Raw genomic sequence first — 7,835 nt, 5'->3', positions numbered from 1 at the left:
AGGAAACGTTTTTATAGCACAAGACTACATTAACACTTTCAGTTCAAATTTAGGATTGTGGGTCCGTATGTCACTGATCTGATTCTGATTCCTATACATCTCCTCTCACACTGATAACGGGTTCCTCCAACATTCGTTTACTTACTTACTGGCATTATCTTAGGAAATACACTAAATTCCAAATAACAATGTCAGATTTCATTCTAACAGTAAGACTTATTGGATAATATTTATAACTCCTTTATTGCTTTTTGTCCTTAAAAAAAATCCCATTATAAATAATCTAAATACTGTGTTCCAAAGTCCTTTGAAATAAATCTTCTTTGGTTTTGTTACAAACTTAATATAAATTTATAGAAATTGGTGGGGTATTTTTGGTAAGGATACTTTTCTTTTTCAGTTTATTTTTTGAATATGAAAACATTTACATAGTTCTGAAGTCAAACCTTGTGACATCACAGGGAATCTCTGCCCTGGTCTCTGGGCCACCCTCCTGCCCCCCGGGGGGCTGTGCCGGACTCCTGGAGCCCTCCTCATTCCCCACGTGACAAGCGCTCTGGGAGCATCTTCTGTCCTAATGAGGTGACTCGGGGGGCTCCTGGATGGCTCCTGGGTGGGGGCTGGTCTCCAGAAAAAGCAGTGGTGACTGGACACTGGGAACTTTTAGGTCCACTCCTCCCCCCACCAGGTATCCAGGGAGGGGGAGGGGCTGGGAAGGGAGTCCGTGAGCCATCCCTGGCCTGCATGAGGAAGTCCCATAAATCCCAACAGGACGGGGTCCCGAGAGCTTCCGGCTGGGGGCACACGTCCACACGGAGAGGGTGACACACCCCCAACTCCGCGGGACGGAAGCTCCTGTGTCCGGGACCCTCCTGGACCCGCCCCCCATGTCTCTCCATCTGGCTGTTGACCTGAAACCTTTATCACACCTTTATCATACAACGAACCTGCAAACGTGTTTCCTTGAGATCCGTGAGTCACTCTGGCCGATTTGTCCAACCGAGGCGGGGTCGTGGGGCCCTGATTGGTCGCCGGTGGTCGGCACTGAGGGGTCCGCTGGGACTTGATTCTCGTGTTGGCATCTGAAGTCTGGAGTGTGGGGAGGGGGACGGGGGCAGGGTGTTGTGGGACCGAGGCCCCACCTGCGGGATCTGATGCTGTCTCCTCGCAGTCGGTGCCAGAATGGAGTTAAATCGTCGGACATCCAGCTGGAGTTGTGCGGAATTGCTTGCCGTGGGGACCAGAGCCCCCACATTTGGTGACAGAGTGTCAGAAGCAAAGTGTTCGGCGTGCGTGGTAAGGGAGATGTAAGGGTGGGGTGGCTTTTCTTTTCTTTCTTATAATTTTATTTATTGAGATTAAGATTGAGAGAGATCACAAGCAGGGGAGCAGCAGGCAGAGAGAGAGGGAGAAGCAGGCTCCCTGCTGAGCAGAGAACCCGATGCGGGACTCGATCCCAGGACCCTGGGATCATGACCTGAGCCAAAGGCAGACGCTCCACCGACTGAGCCCCCCACTGCCCCTGGGGTGTCTTTTCGACACAAACACTGTACCAAGCTGGGAACAGTGAAGTTTCACTGCCCTCCCTGACTCTGCCCACCTCAAAATCACCATTTTTGTAAAGTTCTGATTTATCATTCCATGGCTTTGATTTTTTGCAAATATAAATAAATACATAATAGTCATACTTTCACCTTTTCTCAGACAAAAGCCAGCACACACCACATACTGCATCTACTTTATCCCCTTCGTCAGTGTGTCTGGAAACGGGAGGGAGAGGGAAGACGGGCCCGGAGAGGGAACCTGGCGGGAGAGTTTTGTGCACTCGGTGGCGAGTGCGGGAGGCCGGGGCTTCTAGGGAAGCGGGGCGGTGGAAGGCCGGGCAGGGAGGAACCCAAGCTGTGGTCCCAGCTCCATCCCAGCCAGCCCGAAAACCTCCCCCTTTCGATCAGTTTCCTCATCCGTCGTGTGGGATCGTGGGACGGCGGACGGGACTGAATTGGGTCCCGCCCCCAAAGTTCGTGTACACTTGCAACATCATGTCGTGAATTTATGTGGAAATAGGGTCTTTGCAAATATAACCCAGTTAAGATGAGATCATAAGGCATTCGGGTGTGCCCCAGCCCTGATGGCCGGTGCCTTTGTGAGAAGAGGACACGCAGACACACAGGGAGAAGGCCAGGTGACAGAGCCTGGGGTGATGGGACACAGCCACGGAACACAGAGGAGTCCGGGGAACCAGCCGCAGCCGGGACAGGCAGGCAGGACCCGCCCTGGAGCCTTCCGGGGAGCACAGCCCCGCTGACGCGGGGGTGCTCAGGCTCTGGCCTCCAGAGGAGAGAGGGAGGTGTGTGGGTTAAGCCCCGGAACGTGGCCCTGAGTGCCAGCAGCCTGGGCCTGTGACAGAGATGGGCTCCTGTCTGAGGTCACTTTCTGCTCAGGACCCAGAGGACTCCTCCCCATTAAGTGGCACGCGGGTGGTGGAAACAGGCACCCAGGGCCCTGTGCCCAAGGAGACCACCCCGGGTACAATCACCTCCCTCGATGCTCGTAACCACTCAAGTGAGAACAGCGGCCGTAAAGAGACATTAAAAGATTCTCAATTACACTGCATCTCCCGGGCAAAACTACGTTTCCGTAAACACTACAGAAGCGGCTGGAGAACGGGGCTGGTGGGGGCAGCCTGTACACCGGGACCATCCCGAGCTCAGGCCCCTCTCCACGGGTGTGGTGGGACATGGTCTTGGGGCGCCCCATTGCCCCAGACCCAGCAGTTTGAAGCCGGACTTGCCTTGTTCTCCAATACCTCCCGCGACTCTCCCCACCAAGGCACCCGTGTCCTCTCCATCTATGCGTCCCTCTGCGTCCGCCCCGAGGCCGCCTCAGACACCCCGCCTTTGGCTCGTCCAGTGACCAGCACCGTCACCACCGCCTGGCACTAGCCCGGTCTCCATCACGCACCTGCCCTTCGCGGCCACTGCCTCCGACACGTTGGTCAGCCAGCCCCAGGCCAAGGGCAGGCACTGTCACCCAGCTGCATGGGCCATCTGTCCATGGAGAGCCACAGAATTAGGACGGACAAAGTCGGTGTCTGTCGCATGCCTGGCCCGTCTCATTGCTGTCAGTGGAGGAGCTGGAGAGAAGAAGGTCCCTTTTCCCATCTGTCGGATGCTGCCTCCTGCACTACTGCTCTGGGAGACCCTGGGGGAGGCGGGCTGCAGCAGGGGGTCGGAGAACACCAGAAACGGCTGTCCTGTTCTGGGATCCCCCGGGCGCGGACATCTCCTGCCCCCGCCTGCTCCTGGGCGGGAGGGCCCTGAGCAGCCCCTGTGCCATTTGCCCACACAGGGATGATCTGCTCTCCTGTGCTATCTCCATCTAAGGCGTCCTGGGCTGGGCGGGGGTGGTCAGGGGAAGGGAGACAGGTGGGGGTACACATCTAGAGGATAAGCAGCCCCCCGCCACTGGAGGAACTCACCAACATGCCCAGGGTTGTCACCATGTTTGTGGGAATCTTCGGAGAAGGAACTCACGGTTTGCAAATATTTTATGCTGACCTTAATCCCAGATCCTAGTTCTGTGATTAGGGTCCCTTCTAGTGGCTTGCAAAGATCCTTCAGGAAACAGTTGGACCGGCCTAGACGGGCAGTTTCAGAGGCAACGCAGGGGTGGGGGGGTCTGCACATGTATCTGCCTAAACCTGAGATCCCCTCCCCCACATTTCAGAGCCAGTATCCTCTCACTGGTTTGCTCCCCATGACCATCTACAGATCCCTGTTTCAATACATTGAGAATTAATGTCGCTCAGCGGTACTGAGGATTCCTTTCGGTTGCAACTGACAGGACCCCCAGCCAAGCTCATTTCAGAAAAGAAGAGTTTGCTGGTTGACTTAACTGGAAAGTGTAGGAGGCAGCTGCCTTCAGGCACAGCTGCATCTAGGCTCTGGCAAGATAACCCTAGCTACCATCTTAATTCAGACTCTAAACTTGATTTCACTGAGGTTGGCTTTGCTCCCAGGCAAAGATGGCCTGGGAGCTCGAGGCCTAGGGGGTCCTCAGAACTCCCAGCTTGGAGGATCAGGGTCATTCTAGAAAAATCCCAGGCAGGGTTTGGATTGTGTGGACTTGGGTCCCATGGCTGTCACTGAGCTGGTTTCTGTGGGTGGGGGAGCGCCGCTCTCTCGTTGGCTGGCCTTGGGTCTTGGGACCTCAGCCAGATCCCGTGACCATGCTGCGGACCGTGAGGGTGTCCCACCAACAACAGAAGCCGTTGTGAGCGCACGACGGGGTGAGGAGGCTTCACTGAAGGAAGGCAAAGAGGGACAAAGAAGACGTTGTGTCGGGGCAGGTGAAAGCCACAGCCCCTGACAGCCCGGGAACGGCTGCTGACGTCACCCCAGGAGATCTTGCCTTTCGGGACCTCACACCTCACCCAGCAGCCTCCTACCCTCGTGGGAGCCTGGGGTTCCCACAGAGCTCACGGTGCTAGGAGCACAGGAGGTGCTCTGCACATGTTTGGGGTGTCGAGGCATCCATGGGGCGCTTGCAACTGGCAGACCACAGACCCCTCCTGCCATGTACCCCCAGGCTGTAGCGCTTACCCTGGTGGAGGGTCCGTGTCTGTGGGTGGGACGATGGCAGGAGGCAGAGGGGTGTGCCAGGGTCTGCGCTCAAAGCTCTATCCCTGCCCCCGATGCTGGGGTACAGCGCCCTTTGGGGGCCTGGCCTGGAGAACCCCCTCTCCCAGCCCCGCATACAGGTTACCTAAAGTGCTTTCCCCTTGCACTCACATCAGCTGCTGGTCAGGATGCGCAGGCGTTTGACGCTAATGGAAAATCTGCCTTGTGACTCGTGGAGTGGCCCGAGTGATCTGGCGTGTGACAGTGAGGGGGGCCTCTCCCCAGGGAGGGTTGGGAGGGGGCCCTCTCAGCCCTGCCATGCCCATGAGGTTGGCCTCCGGGCTCCAGGACGAGGACAGACACAGAAGGTTGGGGCAGGCAGGCCCCCCTGTGCCCAGCTTAAAGGGGAGTCAGCGCTCAGCTGGCCCGGCTCGACTGGGTGGGAACAGCTCCAGGATTCCAGGCGTTTGCAAAGGCAGCAGCTGCAGGGACAGCCTGGGGCCTCAGCGCTCAGGCCCTACCCCAAAGCCCCCTTCCCCTAAGCCAGCCCGTCTTCCGATCAGCTGCTTGCAAACCCCCCAGGCAGAAGGCGTGCAGGAGGTGTGGAGAGATTCGAGGAGGGAAAAATGGTGCTTAGGCAGCAAACCTTCCGCAAACCCTGAAAGTAAGGGCTTCCTTCTTTGCAGATCTGCCTGTGTTTCTGGGTTTCCAGAGGCCCGGCTGGGGCTGGAAATAGAAATGCATTGCGTGCATTCATTCACTTAGCAAATATTTACCAAGCACCTCCCATGGGCCAGGCCTGGGCCAGACGCGGCTTCCTCCTCCGTATGTCAGTGAGCAAAGCAGACAAACTCGTGCCTTCACGGAATCAGTGCCCGGGTGTGGGAAGACAGGAAAAAAAAGCAAAAAGAGGATAAAAGATTAAAGGAGTCAATCAAGAGGCGCTAAGGGCTACGTGAAAAGCCGGGCAGGCAGAAGGGGGACGGCCGGGAGCAGCGGTCCCCCTTCTGCGGGTGCCGGTCCAACAAGGCGGCGCGGGGCCGTGAGCCGAGGGCCCCCGAGCCGAGAGCCCGCGTTGCCCGCGAGGGTGGCCAGGCCCTCCTTAGTGGCCGCGGGGAGCGCAGATGGTGGCGAGGCGTCAGGGACGCCGGTGGGAGGCCGCCGTGTGACGCGGGGAGCCGTGGGCAGATCCGCGGTGTGTTCCGGGGATGGAGCCAGCGGGGTTTCCCGGGAACGGGGAGAACTCGGATCAGGCCTTCAGCGCTTCCGCGGGGGATGCCGTGGCGGGGGAAGGCAGGGAGGGCCGGGGCTCGGCCTACCGGAAACTGGTGGAGCCGGTCTCCCAAGCCTGGAGGGCTGCAGGGAGGCATCGGGGTTCCCGCCGACGGTGTGCTCTGGAGAACGGTACATTTAGCTCAGAGACCTGGGCCGCGTTGATGCAACGTTTACCGAGCACCAGCCCTGCACCCCCTGTAGAACCGACCCCCAGCTGGGGGGAGGGGTATGGCCCCCGACACCTGGGGCAGGCTGGGCCGGGCCCCTCAGAGCCGATCCCGGGACGCCAACGACCACGTGGGGACGGGGTCTGAAAGGGATGTGGCGGGGGGTCAACGTCTTGTAAAGCAGCAAGAAATGACAATGAGGCGCCCCTCTCTGCAGCTGCCCTCCGCGGGGGCTGCATCCCCCAGGGGCAGAATGTGTGCATGCGAGTGTGTCATATGGGCGTGTTACACAGGTCTTCTGCATTCGTGAGTGTTGCACGCGTGCACGGCTGTCTGTGTATCTGTGTGTGCGGGTTTGTACTGGGTTAAAAAGTGACCGAGTGCGGTCATGCAGAGAGAATCCCAGGTCAGCAAGGGCTCGGCCGTGAGAACCTACCACGCGTGGACCCGGGTCCTCGGGAGGACGGCAGCAGAGTGCGGGCTGCGGCAGGGCTGGGCTCAGACACGCGGTGGGGTGCTGGCCTGTCCCCGCAGCCCGGGCTCCCGGCCCCACGGCCCTGCAGTGGGCAGAGAAGTGACTCACTGGCCGGGACCAGGGCAGAGAAGGGAGACCCAAGGGGGTTGGAGGCAGGAAGAGGAGCACACGTTTTCTGGGTTGTGGGGGCACTGGGGACAGGAGGGACCCTGTGCGGAGGCCACTTCCCCTGCTGGGGCCCTGGGAAATAAGTCACCCACATAAGAGGGGCTGAGCTGTGGGCCCCGGAGCGTCCGCGGGAGTGTGACCTGTGCTCCATGGTCTGGGGCGGCCCAGGGATGCAGCAGCAGTCGGTGGGAACCGCGGCTAGGCAGTGGGTTCCAAGCTGTTCTGGCCAGCTCGGATCTCCTGTGGTCGGGCAGCCTCCCTCTGTGCGGGCAGCCAATCTGATGGTGGCAGGAAGGATGCCAGATCATGGGTGTAGAGCGTCACGAGCAAAGTCAGAGCTGAAATGGATGCTGAGCTGACAGCAGATCGCGGTGCGCCAGCAGATAGCTCGGGACGCGCTGGGCAGGGGCTTCCAGTGGTTACAGCGGGGGGACGTGATTGTCACGGCCACCGCCCCCTCCTCCTCCATCACCTTCCCCACTATCATGTCCTGCACCATCACGTCCTCTATCATGTCCTCCATCACCTCCACCATCACCTCCGCCGTCACCTCCTCTTCCATCACCTCCTCCATCACCTCTGCCATCATCACGTCCTCTACCATCACCTCCTCCTCCATCACCGCCGCCATCACCGCCGCCATCACCGCCGCCATCTCCTCCTCCATCACCTCCGCCATCATCACCTCCTCCGCCACCCTTATGATCACTGTCTAATTGCTAGTGTTTGGGGGCAATGACAGAACACTTGTTCACTCCATAAACTTTCTCATCCCAGACCTCACCCCCCCCTGCCCTGCCTCCACTGTGCCCCGGGAAGCTGCCCACCCGGTAGGTGACTTTGCCCACCTGACTCCCTCACCCTCTGGCTTCCAGGGGGGCTTCCTGCCGAGGACTTCGCATGGAGCAGAAGGGAGGGGTACTCGTTCTTCACCAGGTTGCAGGAGCACAGATCCCACTGGCTGGTCTTTCCTGAGACCATGGCCCTGGCTCTGGTGACCACCATCCTTCCCGCCCTCCTTCGGCCTGGGGGTGGTCGTCACAGCTTCTGTCACCGGTCCCTCGATGCCTCAGCCGTTCTCGTGGTTCCCCCAACGCTGCCAGCAGCGCTGAAAGTGCTCTTTTCGTTAAC

General features: G+C 59.0%; 1 long non-coding RNA gene across 1 annotated transcript; it reads right to left on the bottom strand.

Moving 5' to 3' along the window:
* Positions 1-3,470: 3,470 nt before the first annotated feature.
* LOC116872200 lies at positions 3,471-6,881 on the bottom strand. The gene is made up of 3 exons (XR_004383614.1): positions 6,845-6,881; positions 4,765-5,345; positions 3,471-4,302 (listed from the first exon to the last, which is right to left on the bottom strand). It is a non-coding gene; the product is annotated as an uncharacterized LOC116872200 (long non-coding RNA).
* Between the last annotated feature and the right edge of the window lie 954 nt (positions 6,882-7,835).

Source organism: Lontra canadensis, unplaced genomic scaffold (genome assembly GCF_010015895.1).
Source record: "Lontra canadensis isolate GAN:19392208 unplaced genomic scaffold, GSC_riverotter_1.0 scaffold29, whole genome shotgun sequence".
NCBI classification, from domain to species: domain Eukaryota; kingdom Metazoa; phylum Chordata; class Mammalia; order Carnivora; family Mustelidae; genus Lontra; species Lontra canadensis.
Note: the sequence above shows the minus strand (reverse complement) of the source record. Positions and strands in the feature narration are given on the sequence as shown.